This window comes from Aegilops tauschii, chromosome 7 (assembly GCF_002575655.3).
Source record: "Aegilops tauschii subsp. strangulata cultivar AL8/78 chromosome 7, Aet v6.0, whole genome shotgun sequence".
NCBI lineage: Eukaryota > Viridiplantae > Streptophyta > Magnoliopsida > Poales > Poaceae > Aegilops > Aegilops tauschii.
In genome coordinates, this window is record NC_053041.3 from 284,277,437 (window position 1) to 284,299,943 (window position 22,507).

The 22,507-nt window shown below is 46.6% G+C and overlaps 1 long non-coding RNA gene across 1 annotated transcript; it reads left to right on the plus strand.

Moving 5' to 3' along the window:
- The first annotated feature begins 17,380 nt into the window (after positions 1–17,380).
- On the plus strand, positions 17,381–21,362 carry LOC109787070 (uncharacterized). The gene is made up of 3 exons (XR_002238474.4): positions 17,381–17,868; positions 18,924–19,048; positions 19,300–21,362. It is a non-coding gene; the product is annotated as an uncharacterized lncRNA (long non-coding RNA).
- Positions 21,363–22,507: the final 1,145 nt, after the last annotated feature.

Below are 22,507 nucleotides of genomic sequence, written 5' to 3' on the forward strand. Positions count from 1 at the left end.
ATCACTCCATCCCCTCACAGCCACTCGATCCCAACTCTTTGCCTCAAAAAAAAAAAAACTCGATCCCAACTCTCTCTCCCTCCCGGTCCCCTTCGACGACTCTCTCCCTCACCCCGATCTCCTTTCGCGCCGCTGAGGTGGGGGCTCGATCCCGAGCGCCCGTCCGTCGCTCCTGCCGGCGTCCGTCGTCGCCAGACAGACCCCGCTGCCTCTTCTTCCCTTCCTGCCGCCGAGGACGGGGCTGGATCTCGTGAGCGCCCATCCGCCGCTCCTGCTGGCGTCCCTCACCGCCGGCCGACGGGACGGCTGGACCCCGCCGCCTCTTCTTCCCTTCCTCCCCGCCTGCTCGCTCCTCCAACCGGCCGTCCAGCACGCCGTCATCTTCTTGCAGCGGCACCGCCGTTCTCTGCTCCCCTGGCGCTCTTTCCCGCACGCCATCTCCACCTCTTGCCCCGCCGTCTGCTGCCTAGGTCGCCGACCTCCTCGTGTATCTCCTGTGAACGAGCGGCACAATTTTTTTTTATATTACGATTTTGTTTATACAAATCGTAAAAGCGTATTATGATATAAGAAGAAAGCGTATTGTGACAATGAACCTGACAAAGTCAATCCGTACTTTATTATTAATATATAATATATATATATTATATATATATAATAAATAATAAATTATATATATATATATATATAGGGAGAGATGAAGGAAGGAAGTACGAGAGTAAATTAAAAGTAACTAAATATGTTTAAGGTATATTTGTTTTGCAGCCTTGCACGGCAAGAAGAACGGAGATACGCATAAAACTTGCACCGGACATCACCTGATCTACTGCCATCTATAGCCGCCGGTCTCTCATGGCCTATACATAGAGGCATAGGTCTGCTCAAAGCAGGAGGGCACAACTCACGTACAGGGGACTCAGGTAGAGAAAGGCGCGTCCATAGGGGCGGCGCGCTCGCGGGGCAGCACGCACATAGTTTGGCTTTGTCCGGCGGTGGCAGCGTATGCGCCAAGGCGCACGAACGCACGCCAGCCACGGCGGAGCATCTGTGAAGGAACATGTGCCATGACGATCATACGAGCTAGCTTTCTCTATGGTACGTGTGTATTGTTTCTCCTTTTCAGGTACAGGTGCAACAACACGAACGGGAGCACGGTATCTCGCTGAGCCCTGCCAGTAGCATCGAGGAGAAAGGACGCACCCATGACAGCGACACGTACGCCGAGCAGCGATGAGGCAGCCGTGATGAACTGACGAGAGGCAACCCATGGAGCCAGCATACAAGACGCACGCAGCAACACGTCTTGCTGAGGCAAGATACGCGCCTTGGTGGCAGCGTAGAGGAGAAGAAGATGCGCCGAGCAGCGACACGGCAGCCGTGATGTACAGATGAGGAGGACCTACTCCAAGCGGGAAACCGAGCACTAAGGGCGCATGCACCATCTGCAACGTCGCCGCAATAATCTTTCTTTTTCTATGTGTTATCATCTATTTTGCAGAATGGCCTTCGGAAAGCACGCCTAGCAGAGGTGGCCGCGGACGATACAACGCTCTTCCTGTACCAGGAGCAGTTGAGGCGGCGGACGACGCGCCCAACGAAGGTGGCCGCGAACGAAGGGGCGCTTTTCTTGTACAAGGTGCTGTCGAGATGGTGGATGATGCCGCCAGGCCAGGAGACTACATCAACACCACCAGGCCCATTGCCAACATCATCGACCCGGTGCCACGGAGGATCGTGGCGTGGAGCTCGCAAGGACGATGCCCGTCGCCTTCATCATCAATCTGGAGCGTGCCGAAGGATGGAGGCGTGGTGCTTGCAGGGCCACCTTGTCGCGTAGGATGGCGACACCGAGCTCGCTAGGACAACGTCCATCGTCAACATGCTGCGGTGGACGGAGGCGTGGAGCTCGCAGGACGACACCACCGATGTCTACCTTATCAAGATGGAGCCTGCGGCACGGAGTCCATGAAGATGACACACGCCCCCGGTGCTGCCCGCAACACGGAGCCCGCGATACGAAGAATATGGTGGTACGCAATGACACGTCTTCACCGACCCTTACCACAATCATGCGATGTGTTTCCTTTGTCTTGGCGGACCACCGAATATGGCGTCCAGCCGAGACGAGGTGCACTCTTCATGGCGTACAGGTCTCGGCGTGCAGGCAGCGTGCCCCTTGTCTTAGCAGACCACTGAATACGGCGTCTAGCTAGGACGGGGTATCAACCACGCCCTTTCATGATGTCACCTTTCTTCGGCACCGTGATGCTTTGCCCTTGTCTTGTTGGACCACCGAATACGGCATCCAAACGACACGAGGTGCACCCTTCATTGCATCAGGTCTCTTTTGTCGTACGGGTGGCGTGATCCTTGTCTTAGCAGACCACAAAATACGGCGTCTAGCTGAGACGAGGCATCAACCACGCCCCTCCATGATGTTACCTTTCTTCGGCCCCGCGGCGCGATCCTTGTTTTGACAGACCACCGAATACGGCGTCTAGCCAAGACGAGGCATCCACCACACCCCTCTAAGATGTTACCTTCCACGGTCTTGTGAGGCGGAGTCTTTGTCTTCACAGACTGTCGTAACCTCGGCATCTAGTTGAGACGAGGCACCAACCACACCGGCAATGCCGATGCGAGCGGCCGTTGGTTTTACACCGACACCGGTCTTCATAAAAGAATACTCCCGCGAGGCAACCCCTTGCGTACCCCGACGAAGCCGCTACATCGTCAAGAAGTCCGAACAGAGCAGGACCCATGCAATTTCAACACCGACTACATCAACGCTGTCAAGACCGACGAGGCGCGACGGCGAGGGCGAACGTGGCCAGCACAAAGCCATGTTTTGAGTGGCACGTTTACCGACGAGGACACGGGCTTTGCCGCCGCCCACACCACACACACACCATCATCATCATGCATGGAGAACGTGAAGCGAAGACAACGAAGACGACCACACGACTTTACCGGAGGTATCTCGTGGAGCAACCCGCGGGGGTAATTAACCGGGAGCTTTTCAAGGCCCCGGGAACCAGGAGACCGCACATCGCCATAGTCAGGCAGGCCGCGCTAGTAGGCCACGGACCGCAACCGTTTTTTATGGGATCTTGTAATTTTGTTCATCCAAAGAGATAAATGAAATACTTGTTTCCCGTATCACTTTTCTTAGTGTACTACGGTGCACTGGCACGCCCGCATTTTTCTTTTTTCCCGACGCATGAGAGAAATCCATACTCCTTCTCTTCCCTTCTTCTGGAGCCGCGTTATAAGATTTTTCTTGTGTCAAATAAGTAAAAAACATTATTATGTTACATAAAATTACGGACGTAAAAAGATAGTATAAAATATACATGAAAATAATGTAATTTTTGTGGACTTATGACTTATATTTTTGTTTTCTTATATCAAATTTGCATGGTGAATTGAATGTACTATTTGTATACTAAACGTAGGTAAATTCTTAATGAAACAAGCTAAGAGAACCTGTGGTGCAAAATAATCCCAAATGCTAAAATATGATATCAGACTTTTATGTGTTCGAAGCGAACGCTGCTTTTTTTTGCTATGAACTTTGGGAGCATTATTGCTTAAGTAGCATGAAATTACAATCAGCCCTCAGGCTACTGGAAAGAAAGGATGGGTATTCTTCTAGCCAACAGTCTGAAACCAACAAGGAACAAGCCTGTTTAGCACAGAGGTCTGCCATCGCATTAGCACCCCTCAGGACATGCCTAACTGAAAAAGAAATAAAACATGACGATTTCTCCCTTACTTCATCTAACATAGGCGCGACAATTGATCTCGAATTGTCACGCGAAGACCAGAGGTTGACAACCTCTAAGCAATCCACCTCCATCACAACATGTGAGAAGCCACGAAGCTGTGCAAAGATTACCCCTTCCCAGAGAGCCAAGACTTCAGCTGTTAGAGGATCTGTCACACCCGGGAATGGTTTACTCCAAGCTCCCATGAACGCAAGATGAGATCGAGCAACACCGCCTCCTCCTACACATAGAGTTTCACTGTTCGTTGCACCGTCCGTGTTGATCTTGATCCACCCCACATCAGGGGGACGCCACTGGACCCCGTTACTCCATGGCGGGCCTTTGGTAGTTCAAGCATCAGTAGATCATCACATACACTTTTCACTGCCATGATCGGATCAAAAGATAACTGGTCATGGGTACAACGATTTCACGCAGACCAAATTGCATGCATCACAATTATTATCTTGCACCTGTCTTGGTTCGCAATCAAGTCGTCCATCAGCACATCCCTTGCCCAAGTGATAGGATGTAGCCTTGGTAAGCTAAGACCTAAGTAGTCTCTCGCTGCTGCCCAATATTGCTGAGCATGTGAGCAGTTTATTAGAGCATGCCGCAGATCCTCATCTACAGCCTTGCATAAGTCACATCTCGCCACCGTCCGAATATGATGATACTGTAGAGTAGCATAGTCAGGAAGAATACCTCGAAGCACTCTCCACCAGAATACACGTATTCTAGGAATAACCTTCAGTTTCCACAAAGCAGTCCATAAGTGTTTATCTGACAATGAAAGATCTGCTACCGTTCCTTCCTCTGGAGCTAAACGCTCATTATGAGTCACTAGAGGACGATAGGCCGTTTTAACAGAATAGACACCGGACTTCTCCGAGTCCCAAGCAGGGAAATCCTCTCCACCGGAAGCTCTCAAGGGTATGTTCAAAATGGCGTCCGCATCTGGTGCTAGAAAATTCCTCCGTACCAACTCAATATCCCAGGTACCACTGTCATGATCGAACAAATCAGAAACATGGTCAATTGGATCAGTTCCAATGCGCCCCTGGGTTTGAGAATATCAGTGTTGGGTATCCACCGGTCGGTCCAAATGGAGATGGACTCACCATTCCCAACTCTTTTGATCAATCCTCGTTCTAGCGCAGCTCGGCCAACAATGATGGCCTTACATGTCGCTGAAGCCGAACGAGGAGCATGCGCATCCATAAAATCACAGTTGTGAAAGTACTTCCCCTTCAATACTCTGGAACACAATGAGTTGGGATGTGTCATAAGCCGCCACCCATGCTTACCGTGCAGGGCTAAATTAAACTGTTCAAAATCCCGGAAACCCATGCCTCCTTGTATCTTTGGTGCTGAGAGTTTTTTCCATGACAACAAATGCAAAGATCGTCTGTCTATAGAGCTGCTCCACCAAAATTTCGCCATAGAAGATGCGAGTTGCGTACACACCTTCTTGGTCAATTGAAAGCAAGTCATGCTGAAAGTAGGAATGGCCTGGACCACAAATTTGAGAAAAACTTCCCTACCTGCATAAGCCAGATTTCTCTCTGACCAACCTTGCATTTTACCTCGGCTCCTTTCCCCAATATGATCGAAACTTCCGCTCGTAATCCTGCCAACAACAGTTGGTAAGCCAAGGTAGCGTTCAGTAAAAGCTTCCACAAAAATACCCAATCTCTGTTTAATCTCCACTCTCAGTTTCTGTGAAGCATTTGGACTGAAATAAACTACACTTTTCTCCCCGTTGACTGCTTGACCGGAGCAGACCGCATAAATCCTCAAGATTTCATTCAATCCATTTGCACTTTCTACTTTTGCATTCATGAAAATCAAGTTGTCGTCAGCGAAGAGCAAATGATTAATCCAAGGGGAATGAACACTCACCCTAATGCCTCTGTCCACATATGCACCACCATAATAGTTCATCAGCGAAGTAAGCCCTTCTGCGCATATGAGAAAAAGTAAAGGGGATGCTGGGCAACCCCGGCGAAGACCCCTCAATGGCGTAAAGAATGGCAGTAACGAGCCATTTACCTTGACTGCAAAGCGGACCGAGGTGACACACTTCATAATTAGATGTACAATTTTGTCACAAAAACCCAATTTGGTCAACATTGCCTCTAAGTAATGCCACTCGACACGATCATATGCTTTCAGCATATCGAGTTTTATAGCACACGAGGCTTGTTTGCATCGCTTCTTTTTATTCATCGCATGCATGATTTCATATGCTACCAAGACGTTATCAGTAATCAAACGGCCCGGCACAAAAGCATTCTGCTCCTCCCCAATAATCTCATCCATCAGACCCTGTAACCTGTTGGTTATTGCCTTAGCTGCAATCTTGTATAGAACTGGGCACAAAGAGATTGGTCGATATTGGGAGATCCTTTGAGGAGTTCGTACCTTTGGAATAAGTGTGATCGTCGTGTCGTTAAGACCCAAAGGTAGCTCCCCACCATTCAGAAACTCTAGGACGGCCGCAGTAACATCATTGCCCAGCACGTCCGAGTGTCCCAGCGACACTGGAAGAAACTAGCGGTAAAGCCATCCACACCCGGCGCTTTTGACAACGCCATATGGAGAAGTGCTACCCGTACGTCCTCTGCCATGAAATCACTCTCTAAAAAAGCATTCATGGCATCATTGACACGGACGGGAACAAACTGCAACAAATTGTTCATGTCATTGTGTCCCTGAGTTAGATAAAGGTTCTGGTAGAACCCCAAAATTTCGGCTTCCACTTCGGCTGGGTCCTCACAAGTTGATCCATCCGCCTTCTCCAAGGAAACAATACGATTGATTCTGGTACACTAGGTTGCTTGTGCTTGATAATATTTGGTGTTCCGATCCCCTTTACGCAACCACTGAACTCTTGATCTCTGTTTCAACCACACCTCCTCCTGCCTTAAGGTCTCTTGCAATTATGCCGACACCGCAAGTTCCTCTGCATTTGGTCCCCGGCCAATCGACGCTGCTCGAAGACGCTTCAGCTGCTTTTGTAGTTTCTTGACCTTCTTGGCTATGTTGCCAAACTCGTGGTCTCCCCAAGACCCGAGTCTATTCTGAACTGAAGTTAGTGCATGCACTACTCCATTTAAACTTCCATGGACAGTCTCTGACCGCCAGATCTCCTCCACAAGGGAATCGTAGTCAATGTGAGATTGCCATACATTCTCATAACGGAATGGGCGTGGCCCACGTCACCTCTGCTGCGCCTGCACATTCCTCAATTCAGCAAGGATATAACAGTGATTAGAAACTGTCAAGCTAATATGTTTGACACTGGAATACCCAAACGAAAATAGAAAATTTGCATTTGCAAAAGCACGATCAATTCTAGTTTTTACATTAGAGTTACGCTGTTGCTTATTATCCAAAGTAAAGGGAACACCTCTCCACCCAAGATCTTGGAAGGAACAAAAATCTACGACTTCACGAAACACTCGCATTTGCCACTCCGGCCTAGTGTGGGCACTGAAGCGCCTTCAGAGTACATAGTTTCGTTGAAGTCCCCCATACAGAGCTAACCATGATGTTGTACTCCATATAATGTACGCAAAAAATCCCAGCTATGATACCTATTTTCAACTTGGGGTTCTCCGTAAAATCCTGTGAACCGCCAAGGTTGTGACTGATCATTCATCTCGACGTTCACATCAATATGTGCTTGGCTGTAGTTTCTTAGTTCTACATCAATATTATCTGTCCAAAACAAGCCAATTCCACCGCTTAAGCCACTGCTATCAACAACAAAGCATCCAGCAAAACCAAGTAAATTCTTCAAACTCTCAACTCTTTTTCCCCTAATCTTAGTTTCCATGAGAAAGAGAAGGGAGGGACCTTCCTGCTTCACAATCTTGTGAAGCTCTCGGACTATCGATGGGTTCCCAAGCCCTCAACAGTTCCAGCTCATGCAATGCATTGGGACGGGCAGGGCTGTCTCGCAGCCTCTGCCTAGTTATCAGGTGTTGGTTTCTTCTTTTTGGAAGCCTTTCAAACTCCCCTGCTGTCCCAAGATCATCATCCTTCCCACTCTCCTTTAAGGACGTCAGATGATTGTTCTCTGTGGGTTCACCTGCTGCTATCAACTGGAGAGGAGGTGCGTGGTCAACTCTGCGATACATTTGTTTTGGTGCCTCCTTTCGTTTATGCCGTTGATTCCTCTTCCTAGGAGAATTAACCTCTGTACCACTTTCTGGTGCATTGCTTGAGTTCTTGGACTCCCTCTGGCTACTCGGACCCGATTGTTGATCCTTACTAGTATGATCCCCTGAGACAGTCTTCCTACGTTCATCAGAGGCTCTCAACTTCGGACGAAGGGCAGCTCCCCCTTTGCATCACGCAGGCCTGGAGTTGGGCAATATGGACCCGAGTGTCCCAGTCGGGCACAAGAAAAGCAGAAGCGAGGGACGCTTTTGTTAAGCTTCATGCACTAGCCAACGCAACCAAAAGTCCGAACTGGTGGAAAGGACTAATGCAATCCATGTAACACCCCCCTTACGTGTGACGGGGAAGACAAGTCAACACGTGCAACCGGAAGAGAGTGACGGCGCGCGAAACTCACGTATGACTCAAGAGGCCTATACGTGGACACAAAGGGGGGCATCATCAATTTTTTAGATAAATTGCGAAAGCCAGGACTTGAACTCAAGACCTTAGCTCTGATACCATGTTAAGCTTCATGCACTAGCCAACGCAACCAAAAGTCTGAACTGATGGAAAGGACTAGTGCAATCCACATAAAATGTAACAGTTTTCATATTGGATATCAGATGGATCTTGCTTCTGTCTTTTTGCCGAATCAATCACATCCCACCTTCTCAAAGGTTTGTTCATGTCTACTGACACACTTGCTCATAGAAAACCACCCATGTGGTCAAACTACGCAGAGTTAGCTTTTGGATCTATCTGTGCTGCAATCACCTTCCCCCATGAATTGTCCCGAAGATTATAGGGTAGATTCAGCACCTTGGCCCATAGGCGAAGTCGATCGAAATTGACCTCATCTGGCCTCATGCAATCCTTAAAGTCAGCCAAAATCACCGCGTTCTTGCTGATGTGCCATGGGGATCCGTCCCAAATACGGTCCCGATCTCGCTTTGATTCGAATTCAGCCACAAACATATTCTCCCCCATAGATCTGAACTGGAGGCCTCGAGGGTTACCCCACGCCGGCCGGAGTGCATTAGTGATGGTTTGGATATGAAACAGGTTGCGGTGTAGCACCTTCCCGGCTAACAGCCACTTCTCCGGCGCGTTCTCCTCGCGATCATCAATGACCAGCGGAGTAGCTTCCTCATTTGTGATTCCTAGTTTCCCAAGGGCCTCTTCCAGTCGAGCCCTAGCCATGCGTGGCAAGTCTGGTCCCACCGCCGGGGCCTTTCCATGGTCAGATGTAGCCATCCTCACAGGAAAAGTCTGGTGCGCACCGTCGATCGAGGTCGACGAACGCCACAGTTTCCCCTGAACCCTAGTCACCGCCGCCAGGGAGGGTTTTAGGCTTTCGCGGAAAGTATGGATACCCGAACGCTGCTTCTGCCGTCTGATAGTGAAGCTTCACGTATAAAATTACACTTTTCATCCTGTAAGTCTTTAGCGTGTAATACTTTGGTACTGTAACTCGAGAAACACCCCAATACTGTCTTTATACATGAAAGTATGTAGCATCGATGGTCCAAGGCCCCCTCGACGGTCAATCGCTCTGGTGCCGCCACATACCCCTCTTTATACATGAAAATACATAGCATCGACGGTCCAATCTATGGCCCCTTCGACGGTCGCTCGCTCTGGTGCCGCCATACACCCCAGCAGGGGCCAGGCTTTTTTTTGCGGAGACAACCCTACCATTTTTGAAACACAACTCGCGCTCCATTAGTCCGACAACGGTGTGATTTTGCCGATGAGACCGAGCATATTAATTTCACCGCCCCCTACCTACTGGATGAGTTTGTCTTGCTCGAAGACGACAATGACATGCGATGGTGCGAGGTGATTGCCTCCACGGCGTGGTAGCAGATAGGTTCGCGCGTGGGCGATCGAGCACGGCTTGGACTGCATTCTCGACGCCCGGTGCCGGTGCTAAAACTGGCAGATCTCGGGTAAGGGGTCCCAAATTTGATGATCAGAGCTAGTGCAGCGACCCAGACCTGGTAAGGATCGTAGTCTCTGTGTTTACCGTGCTAGTCCCTGGATCGACTTGCTAGTACACACAGTACTCGATGAATTAACAAAAATAACACACATCTCTTTATTACATCGATAGTCCAGGAGCAATACAATTTATTACAAAGATATGGCATATGGCCAAATAAAACAAATACTGCGAAAGCATAGAAGTAAATGAGTCCATCAACTCCACGAGCAAAAGCTGAGTGTAGAATATCGACCTATCGCATCTTAGTCCTCGTCGGATATATCTGCAACGTGATAAGTTCACTATTGCAGGATGCTGCTAAGGCGACACTACGATCAGAGACCCTTCGACGAAACTGCGTGCGATGCAATAATCGCAAACGGTGGTGTAAAATAACCGTCAAAAAAGGTGCAAAACATTTGCGATGGCGGGCACATCAAACACGGTTCAGATTTTAGTTGCGCGTGCGATGTAGGGCATACGGTTCAGTTCAATAAACTGTTTGCGATGAGGAAGAAGAAAATAAACGAGCATCCAGATGAAGGTGTGTGTGATATACATCATATGGTTCACTCGGATGAACTGTTTGTGATTAGGCAACACACAAAAAATGGTCAGCCAGATCAAGGTGTGTGCGATATACGACATACAGTTCACTTGGATAAACTGTTTGCTTTGAGCCAAGAGAACAGAAACGGTTCAATTTAACAGGATGTGTGCGATACGCAGCAAACAGGTCTGTAAACAAAAATGTGTGGGAAGACTGATAATAACACAGACGATTGCTTCTAATAAGACGTATGTGATATGCTTTGTCTACACAACATCTACTGGACATAAGGATGCGAAGAGGCATCCTATATCAGTAAGGACTAGCTGTTCCACCAATAGCTCATCTAAGAGAACTCTCAAGTTAAGTGTGTTCAGGCTGGAGCAGCCATCAGATGGGTGACTGGATGAGAAGTTGTCTTGATGTTAAATTAACTGACAAGATGGGTCATAAAGGTCAAATTAAATGACCTCTATGATCCATCCCATCAGTTAAATTAACCTCGAGGTCCTTATTTTTTAACACATGTTAAAGAAGGTCTACCGTATTACTTTTTGACAATGTGCGATACGTGGCATACAGTTGATCCATCCGACCTGTTTGTGATGGAATAAGTCGTGTGAGTTATGGGGTGGAATTAACCTCAAGGTCCTTGTTTTCAAAAAATTTGTTTTTCTTAACACATGCGCATTACTTTTTGACAATGTGCGATACGTGGCATAAGTTGATCCATCTGACCTGTTTCTGATGGAATAAGCCGGGTGTGTTGTGGGCAAACGCTTGCTAGTATACAACTATTTGCGATTGATGAATTCATCACGACGGGTTCCGTAGTGTGGTCCGTGTTCATCTGATCATCATCTACTTCTTGTGCTAGCTCGATGTTCCTTATATGCTAAGTTTCCGTTAATTGATGGCATTTTATGAACACGGCACCGTTTCCCGCCATTTCCTCACTGGTTTTCCGCCACCCAGCGATATTGCGCATAAACCTAGGCGGCGCGCGACGCACGAAGGCAACAAGCGCAACCTGTAGCATATCCACCTTTTCCAAGTATGCCAACCCACCAAAGCGCCGCCTCTGCCATCAACCTCGTCGATCAGGAAAACGAGCAGGCGCCACGGCCTGTCGAGGCCGAGGCGCTCCCCGGCAACGCGATGGACGACGCCGTGATGCGCGTCATCGCCAGGGTTGAGAAGACCCTTGGCTCATGGCGCTTCAGCGCCGCGGATCAAGTTAGGCATGTCAGCGCCGACACGCTGCAGCTCGCCGCACAACATGATCGATGGCGCGCCACATAGCAAGCTAGGCGCATCCGCGCCGATAGGCTGCGGCTCACCGCACGACGAGACCGTTGGAACGCCGCAGAGCGAGAGGCGCGGCGCGCCGCACAGCAAGAGCGGATCCATCGGCGCTTGCCTGCTGTCAATAGGGCGTCGCACCTGGGTACACATCCCGTCAGTACCCCCATTCCTCGCCAGGAGTGGGCACAGGCCCTCTGCGCCGTACTTGCACCAAAGGCCGGCCGCTCCGTAGTTGCACCGGACGCCCGCCACGCCGTTCGCATGGGTCGCGCCGTTAGCCTTGTCCGCGGCCCGCTCGATGCCAACGCGCTGGTCGGTAGGCTCGACCGCCTCCTTGGCCCAGGTGTCCACCTGGGCGCAGTAGAGGAACATGGCCGTCCCATCCTCGAGCTGGTGATCTCCGATGAAATAGCCAACTTGGAGCTCGAGATCGCGCTCCAGATGTACCGCGAGCGTGCCGACCGCTTGGACGAACGCCTGCACGAGTTCAGGCAGAGCCAAGAGCTACCGTAGTGTAACGCCCACGATGCGGCTATATCTCCCACGTGTCGATGCACGACTTAGAGGCATAACCGCATTGTGGTTTTGTCGCAAGAAGGGTCATCTTCACACAATCCCATGTAATGAACAAGAATGGGATAAAGAGTTGGCTTACAATTGCCACTTCACACAATACATAAATATAATTCATACATCATTCAAAATACACACATAAACCGACTACGGTCAAGATCCAAATGAAAATAAGATAACCCCAAATGCTAGATCCCCGATCGTCCCAACTGGGCTCCACTACTGATCATCAGGAAAACACACATAGTAATGACCACGTTCCTCATCGAACTCCCACTTGAGGTCGATCCCATCATCTGCACTGGCGTCGTCGGCACCTGCAACTGTTTTGGTATAATCATTGAGTCACGAGGACTCAGCAATCTCACACCCGCGAGATCAAGACTATTTAAGCTTATCGGAAAGGATGGTAAAATAAGGTGGAGCTGCAGCAGGCACTAAGCATATATGGTGGCTAACAAACGCAAATGAGAGCGAGGAGAGAAGCAACGGAACGGTCGTCATCTAGCAATGACCAAGAAGTGATCCTGAACTCCTACTTACGTCATTCAAAACTCAAACCGTGTTCACTTCCCGGACTCCGCCGAGAAGAGACCATCACGGCTACACACGCAATTGGTGTATTTTAACTGGATCAAGTGACAAGTTCTCTACAACCGGACATTAACAAATTCCCATCTGCCTCATAACCGCGGGCACGGCTTTCGAAAGATAATACCTTGCAGGGGTGTCCCAACTTAGCCCATCATAAGCTCTCACGGTCAACGAAGGATAAACCTTCTCCCAGAAAGACCCGATCAGTCTCGGAATCCCGGTTTACAAGACATTTCGATAATGGTAAAACAAGACCAGCAAAGCCGCCCGAATGTGTCGACAAATCCCGATAGGAGCTGCACATATCTCGTTCTCAGGGCACACCGGATTGTCCAAGCTTCCGATAGGCGAGCCCAGAGTTGCCTCTGGTGGCCACCGGCGACTAACAGGTTGGACCAATACTCAGAGGAGCACTGGCCCGGGGGTTTAAATAAAGATGACCCTCGGGCTCGCGAAAACCCGGGGGAAAAGGCTTAGGTGGCAAATGGTAAAACCAAAGTTGGGCCTTGCTGGAGGAGTTTTATTCAAGGCGAACTGTCAAGGGGGTCCCATAAATCACCCAACCGCGTAAGGAACGCAAACTCAAGGAATATAAAACCGGTATGACAGAAACTAGGGCGGCAAGAGTGGAACAAAACACCAGGCATAAGGCCGAGCCTTCCACCCTTTACCAAATATATAGATGCATTAATTAAATAAGAGATATTGTGATATCCCAACATATCCATGTTCCGACATGGAACAAACTTCAACTTCACCTGCAACTAGCAACGCTATAAGAAGGGCTGAGCAAAAGCGATAACTTAGCCAAACAATGGTTTGCTAGGAAAGGATGGTTAGAGGCTGACATGGCAATATGGGAGGCATGATATAGCAAGTGGTAGGTAGCGCAGCATGGCAATAGAACGAACAACTAGCAAAGCAAAGATAGAAATGATTTCGAGGGGTGGTCATCTTGCCTGCAAGGTTCTCAGAGTTGTCGAAAGCTTGATCCTCGTAAGCGTACTCAACAGGTTCCTCGTTCACGAACTCGTCTCCCGACTCTACCCAAACAAGAACACAAACAAACAGAACCACAATCAACCACGAGAAATGCACAAGCAACATGATGCAAAACATGAATGATATGCAAGATATGATATGCGATGCATATGCGTGCTCCGGAAGGAAAAAGATGAATAAGGCAGTAAATTGGCAAACCAAGCATGCCACTGGAAAGGTGAGATGATTTCGGTTGAAATCGATATAAAGATCACCGGAAACGGATGCACGGTTTGCAAATGGCAAGCAAAACAAGAATGGCACGAATCTGCGATTAACAACATGATAGCACTTAAAAGGCAACAAGTAACAATGCTACAACACTCCAACATAGCAACAAAGCATATGGCAGTAATCTACAGGAGATGCTTGACAAAAGATGAACACTGAGCTACAGCTAGAGCACAACATAACAGGCTCAAACAAGTATGACAAAAGTGCAAAAGATATCAGGTTCACAGACTTAGTGAAAATACTGGACATGGCAGAAAACAGCATCAGGTAGCAATGTTTAGAGCACGAAATCAACATGCTACAGGAACTTAACGTGGCAAAAAAAGGCATGGCAGTGTTCTACTAAATGCATATGACAAAAGTCCCTTACTTACCATAAGCCAAAAAGGACCAGAAGATATGATGGAAACCTTGTAAACATAGCAAGTTTCGTTAACAGATTTCAGACTTAGCAGAAAAAACAGAGCATGGCAGAAACAATAATATGAAGGCATGTTGGTGAGCTTGATGCACTCACCACAAAGCAATGCATGACAAAACAAGCATACCTACAGCAATAAGGCATGTTTATGAAGCTATCCATGGTAAGAACAAAAGCATAGCATGTATGGATCAACTACAATAAGCTTGGCAAAATTGAATAACACGTAAACAATCTGCCAGAAATATTTTATAGCAAAAGTAGAGCAAGATTGAGTCATGCTATGGCACTCCATAAATGCAAACAAGGGCAGGAAAGGATGAATTACCACAATCTCTATAAAACATCCTTACTGAACATCTCCAAAATATGCATGGATCTCTCTGTAGCATCAAGTTTACATGGCAACAAAATAACAGTAGACAAGGACTTAGAGAAATTACCAAGTCCCTGAAATCAGAAACATTACGGAGCCTAATTTGCATGCTTGTGCTAGTCACCACAGAGATCACAAAAATACATGGAATACACCACTGGAAAGATGGCATGGCATACAACAAAACACATGTAGAGCTCATGCCCATAAGATGCACAAATTAAATGATACAAAAATAACAAATCTCCAAGTTCTGCTAAGTAACAGCAGATAACAGCAAGTAGCACTTTTGTACCAGAGATTTGGGCATCAAGATGAACCATAATGAACATGGTGCAATGGAGCAAAATAAAGAGCATCACGAGGCGAACATTTCGATATATTACACGCGCGAAATGGAGCTATATGCAGAGAGTTACGATGCTATGAACATGGCAATATACTGTGAAAATATCGGGACTTGACCAGCTCTGGATTTTTTAGAGAGGGGAGAAAGTCAACCCGAGCTTTGACCAGATCTGGATCGGCCGGAGTTCGGGCTCGCCGGCTCGGGCTCTCGCCGGAGTTCGCGGGGGAGATGGCGGAGGAGAGGAAGGAGGAGGCCGGAGCGACGAGGGGAGGCGCCGGCGGGATTGGGGCCGAGGGGGCTCGCCGGATCCGGTGGCGGCCGAGGGCGGCGCGGCGGAGGGGTCGCCGGACGGGCGACGCGGCGGAGGCCGACGACGGCGCGGGCAGGCGGAGGCCGGGCGGCTGGGCTCGGGCGGGCCGGCGGCGGCTGGCGGCGGGGAGCGCCACGTGGCAGCGCGCGAGTGGGCGTGGTCGACGGCGGGTTTGTCCGGCGGCGGCGGGGAAAATGCTAGGGTTTGATCTGCGTATTATTTTGGAAGGGGAGGCATATATATAGGTAGAGGGAGCTAGTAGGCTCCAAATGAGGTGCGGTTTTCGCCCACACGATCGTGATCGAACGGCCTAGAGCATGGAAGAGAGTTAGGTGGGTTTTGGACTGTTTAGAGAGGGGGTTTTTGCTGCACACACAAATGGACTTTGCGATTACCCGGTTAACCGTTGGAGTACCAAACGACCTCCAAATGGAACGAAACTTGACCGGTGGTCTACCGGTGGTATACCAAGGCCACTTGACAAGCCTCGGTCCATTACGAGAACGTTTGACACCCGCTCACGAAAGAAAACAAGAGGGGTGCGCCGGAGGAGATAGGAGTGCCGGATTGCAAAACGGACAACGGGGAAAATGCTCGGATGCCTGAGACGAACACGTATGCAAATGCAATGCACATGATGACATGATATGAGATGCATGACATGACCAAAATGCAAAACGAAAAACAAAACCCGACCACGAAGGGAATATCATAACACATAGCCGAAAATGGCAAGAGTTGGAGTTACAAATATGGAAAGTTACATCCGGGGTGTTACACGTAGGCAAGGGCTGCTGGTCATGGTCTCATGGACGCGTTTTATTTTGTTGAGTCGTTTCGACGTGGATAGCTATGTATTCACAACAATCATAGTATTGCTCTGTTTCAATGTGTGTACTCTGTTTTTCATTCTTATATGTTCTATTTCAATGTGTGTATATACGCTTTCCATTCTGTATATGTGGATGATAACAACTAGATTCAAATTAGTACACAAAAACAGATAGAAAATGGAATTCATTATATATATATACCCCACATATCTCATATACTACCATGTGGTACTATATATATATTATTTTATTATTTTAAATATGTTCATATACTATAACTAAGATATTTTAAAGCAAGTTAAATGAAAAAATTGCTTATGAGCCCATAGTTTTTGTTATATTTGTGAAATACGTACATATTTATACGTAAAAAAAAGCATACTCAAAACATGGTACATACTACCTAAAAAATAGTATATATACTACCTAATCATTGTTATATACTATATACTAGACGTACATACTCTCGGTTTTGATAGATACTACATACAACATACAAAACGCAAGTGGTGGTAACTACCGCTGCTTATAGGAAACATTTGTCATATATATATATATAAGGCTATATACTATTTGTCATATATATATATATATATAAAAGGCTAATATTATTTTATTACCATCCGCTCCTATAAGGGCCCGATCCTGGGTTCCCGAGTCAATTCAGGCCCGAACCGGTACCGAGCTACTCCGACACCTCCCGCACGCGACGCCCTTAGGCCTTGTACAATGAGAGGTGCTTAAGGGAGGTGCTTAGAGAAATAAACCAGATTTTCTTTAAGCACCGGTGCTTATTTGTATAGGATAGAAATAGATACCGGTGTTTCAAAAAATCTCGGTTTATTTTTGTAAGCACCCCTCTAAGCATCTTCCATTGTCCAAGGCCTTAGCCCCCTCGCTCACCAGCCCGCGCCGCCAGCTCCGGTGACCCCCAGCCCCCGTGCTCTTAGCCCCGGCGACCCCCATCCCCAGCGCCCCCCACCCCCAGCGCCCCCAGCCCCGGCGCGGCGGCGCCCCCCATCCCCGGCGACCCCCATCCCCGGCGCCCCATCCCCACCCACCACCGTGCGCCACCGGGCCGGCGCAACCACTACCGTCGTCGATCCCGCGAACCATCTCCGCTCCCGGGGTGGCACACCACCTCCTCCCGCCGTCCGGCGCCTCGAGCCTCCCTCCTTCTGCCGTCGCCCCCAAGCCCCCGCGATTTCCTGGAGGTGCTCCGCTCGCTGCCGCTCGAACTTGAACTTGCTGCTCCTTCATCCCCGCACGGCCGCTCCTCCTGCCATCCTCGCCCACGAGCTCGCTGTGCTGCACATGCGCCAAACAACCTCGTCTCTGGTTTTGACTCCCTGTAACACTTGGTAAGATAGCAAATTCTTACAGTGTCAGTTCAACGAAAAAAACACCAGCAGTTCATCAATCTCGAAATTCCCATTTTTGGTGCACGCCATGTGTTTGCTAAAATGTCTTAGTGCACTGGACTACTAGTTTTGCTGTGTTCATTGTTCATTTGTAGCTTCCTTGTGCTTGCAAATTGCTATAATTTACAATACTTAGCATTTGCAGCACCGATGCATCTTCTTCGCTATCAGTTCAAGTGATCAAAATGGTATAAAAAACAAGTTGAATATTCCTCGTTTTGTGTCTCTTTGGATCCAAAACATTTTCAATTCTACTGTAGCTTGCTATAAGAAAATATAACTTCACTGTGCAAAAGCTCAGTGGTTCAAATGCGATTTGTAATTCACTGTGCAAACGAAATATATAAGTTCATAGTAGTCTCGGTTGAGTTTATTGCTTCAGTTCAATTTCTAATTTTTGTTCAGTTCAATTTCCAATTTTAGTTCAGTTCAATTCTTATTTTTAGTTTAGTTAAGTCAACTCTTGTTTTTACTTCAGCTATCTGATGTATTCCAAATGTTATTTGAGTAACCGAAAAGTGCTTCATTTTCATGCTTCTAAGATACTACTCCGTATCTAACTGAGCTTCAGCGTGCTTCTTTCTGTCTTAGTACTAATTTTCTTTGCCATCATATAGCACAAGATAGTACTGTTTGTATCCTGCTAATAGTTTTTAGAAACTTGATGAGTTAATAAATGAATAATTTCTTGTTGCAAGTCTGGTCTCATTGTCCATGCTATCTTGTTATGCTTATTAAGATTGTCCATGCCATCTTACTATAGTTGGTAAATGAGTGAAGACAATTGTTACCATACTACTGACACGATTAAATAGGAGTGGGGTGTGGTGAGTGTGCGTTGGTTCCTGCGTGACAGGATTAAATACTACTCCGTACACAGCAAGTTGTACTTGCACCTATAAAGAGCATCAATGTGGCACATGTTTCTTGTCTTCATGGATGGATCATATTTTTTAAAAAGTCTAATGGATGGATCATCTTCTGTTATTCTACAGCCCAAATACGGAGGCAAGATAATTGATATTGTGTCAAGAGATGTTCAGTGGCCAGAGGATAAGGCCCAAGCCCTGACGGATGTGAACGGCACAATATTGTACATTGTGCTAATAGTTGTGACCGGGTATCTTTCTTGAAAACTTAATTTTGAGGATCATAGAGAGATATTCTGTTATACAAAACTGCCACTACCATCTTTTATAATCAATTTATGTTTGATGGATCTAGGTAGGCTGCAATTTTAGTTGGTACTGATAACTAAACCATTACTCTCTACTTACTTTCTCCTTCTAGAGAAGAATTCATGTTAATGTGCTAAACCCAAGTAGCTATTTTTGCTTGAAATATTAGAAACCAACTCTGCCCCTGTTTCAGGTCAGTTTGCACAGCTCTTCGGGCATGGCTATTCAATTCTGCTAATGAGAGAGTCGTTGCTCGACTTAGACAAGACTTGTTCAGTCATCTCATAAACCAGGCAAGTGGCTTAATTTTGTTTAAGCCTTCTACAAGGATGGTCTCATACCCTGCCTGCTTCCCCTCCTCACCTCCACCTCGTTGTGGTTCGTTGCTGAGGAAAAGAACGACCGTGTACAGTTCCCGTTGGTTGCCTTGCTGCCCTGGGGCGCGAGCTCATCCACCAGGGGTGCTGGCAGCCGTCCAAGTGGAGCGTTGACGCCAGTACAAGTAGAATCGTGGGTTGCGGCCACCATCTTCACCAAGCACCGCACATCCGTCCAAGTCGAGCACACACACAGGGAGAACACACCAGCCCCTTTGCTTTGCACATTGCTTTGTTATGCATGACTGCTGATGGATGCAGCAAGCGTTTATATTAGTTTGATCTTGTGCAAGACTCAATTTTGTCTCGGTTTTCGTGGATGCTAGCTGGCAATACGTCCAACATTCTTGCGGCGATAGCGGCCACCACTAAGGGCATTTGCGTCCAACACTCGAGCTACATGCTCGACGGTCGCACACTGCCGCCATGGGCATGCACAAAGATATTAAGTAGAAGTTTGTTAGTTCAGTTTTTTATTGATTTACCTTGTTTAAGTAGTAGTGCAGCAATAAAAGGTGTAGTTGTACTGAAGTTTTAGTTGCTATATGAGGAACCCAGAGGCCATTTATTTTGGTTTTCAGTTCAACTTGTCTGTTCTTTTCGGTCCGGATGCTTTATTGCGCATAATCTTGAGGAATCCCCAGAAATCATATGTCTCATGTGAATCTTGTTCAGTTCATCAGTTCGTCGGAAAAATATATCATCTACAAAAAGGATTGCAATCTGGTAATGTGAAGTATGTTGTAGTCTATACCTGTAGAGTGCATTTTTGTAGTGCTGGTATTTGTGGTCACTCTTTTTTGTTAGAAACAATGGATATATATTTATATTTTGTAGTGTCAGTACTTGAGAACAAAAGGTTCAGTTTTCAAACTTTAAACACTTCATCGCAAGCTTTCGGTGTAGCAAGACGTACGCCAATGTGTGTGTGCACTTGATGTAACTCTATTGCACTATATGAAATTCATGCGATTTTCATGCATCAACAAATCTGATAGAGAGCACCATTCTTTTCTGAATTTTGTATTTAAGAAATATCACCCTTTCTATATTTTGAACACTAGCTAGTGCTTTCTTTTCTTGTTATAGTCAAAAAGTGGTACATGTATGTAGTTATGGTGATAGTGATACTAACCAGACCAAGCTACTTCAATTGTTTTACCAAAATCTAGAAATTCTCCATATACGGCAAGAGCCAACCGGACGTTTTTGTCTAGCCTGACTTGGGACGGCTTCTTTGCAACTGCAGGTTAGAAAGTTCAACATGTGATTGGAAATCAGTGCGAAAAACTGCTGGTTAGAAGTTCATCTTCTGTTCTGCCCCTAGAAAGAAGTTTGTCTTGTAAAGGTTGAAGCTAATGGGCTAGGAAGCTTTATAAGAAATTGATTTGCCTGTTCATTGAAAAAGTTTGGTTTGCCTGTTCCGTGAAAGTGTCTTGCTAAAGAAATATCTCTTGTGCACTTATTTATTCGCCTGAATATTTGGTTTGATTCTCAGGTGCGAAATGTCTTGCTAATCAAAGTTTGGTTTGATTCTCAGGTGCGAGAAATATCTCTTGTGCACTAGTGGTTGGCTGCTCCCATCGGTAAATGTAGTCGGATTCAGCAACTAGCTCTTCCTCAAGCAACCATTTGGAGAACTTTATTGTCTTCTTGTGGTGGTCATTGATTTTAGGATAAGTAAATTTGACGTTGGTAGCTAGCTTGCGTATGGAACCTGCAAGTTCAATATTGGTATTAGATTCAGTTTTTGTTGTATAAATGTCCCAATGTTCACATTTATTTGGGTAAAAGTTTATTTTAGGTTCAGTGATGATGATACCATAAGTTCGGACAAGAAAATTTATGTATATGATGAGATGATTGCTACTTCTTCAAAGAAGGTATAGTACATGACAGCTTGATGTGCATACAAGGAAAAAAAATGGTTTGAATAAAAATATTGATCAGTACGAATTAAAAACAATGATTAGTTTGAAAAATAAAAGATGGTTAGCTTTTGGTATTCTGTGACGCCGACGTCCAAGTTCTGCAACTGATCCGTCCAGATGGGACAATGAGGTTAGTCCAGCAGGCGCATCTCAAGTGACATGTCAGTGCGCTGCCCACTCATCCCCATGCCTCTCCGCCACACCTCGTGCCGTGCCGGCTTGCTATCAACCACCGTTGTGGCTCAGCCCTGCAGTGCTTCCACGATCACCACACGCAGCTTCCTTCTATCGTTGCCCTCGCTCTGCTCTCGTGCATATTGGCATTGTAAAAACACAGCAAGTTCACAATTAAAAAAGTTGCATATTGGCATTGTAAAAACATAGTAAGTTCACAATTAAAAAAATTGTAAGTTCAACACGACGTCCCAGATAAGTTTGAGAAAAAAGCTCAAACAAAATGAAACACAATGAAAAATCAAATGGTAAAAGTTCAAGTCGCAAAACAAGAGATGTCCACAACATCTTGCAAGAAAATTGAGTTAAAAAAACAAACACACAATTTTTTCCTTTAAAAAAATATCATTCAGTTCAGCGATATAAACCATGCAAGTTCGGGGACTATGATACCCAGAAAATAGAGTGAAGTCTAGTATGTGAAAACATGCTCAGTACAAACCCATATGAACATCAGTGCTAGTACTCATTTCTCGGAACCATTCAAAATTACTCTGAAAAATACCTCAATACAAACACACACATAGATCAATACGAGTACTCTGTTTTTCGGACAGAAAAACAACACGATGAGTCTCACTGTATTCAAAATTACTCTTAAAAGATGGGAGCAAGTACAAAATCATAAAGATATCCGTCCAAAGTACTATTTTTTCGGAACCATTCAAAATTACTCTGTGAAAAATACCTCAGTACAAACATAGACACAGATCAGTACGAGTACTCTGTTTTTTAGACAGGAAAAAACAATATGATTGGTTTCACCTTATTCAAAATTACTCCTAAATGGTTGTGAAGTAGAGAAAACGTTCAACATGACTAAGTTTCGCATTTTCGATACCTATCCAACGGTATATTA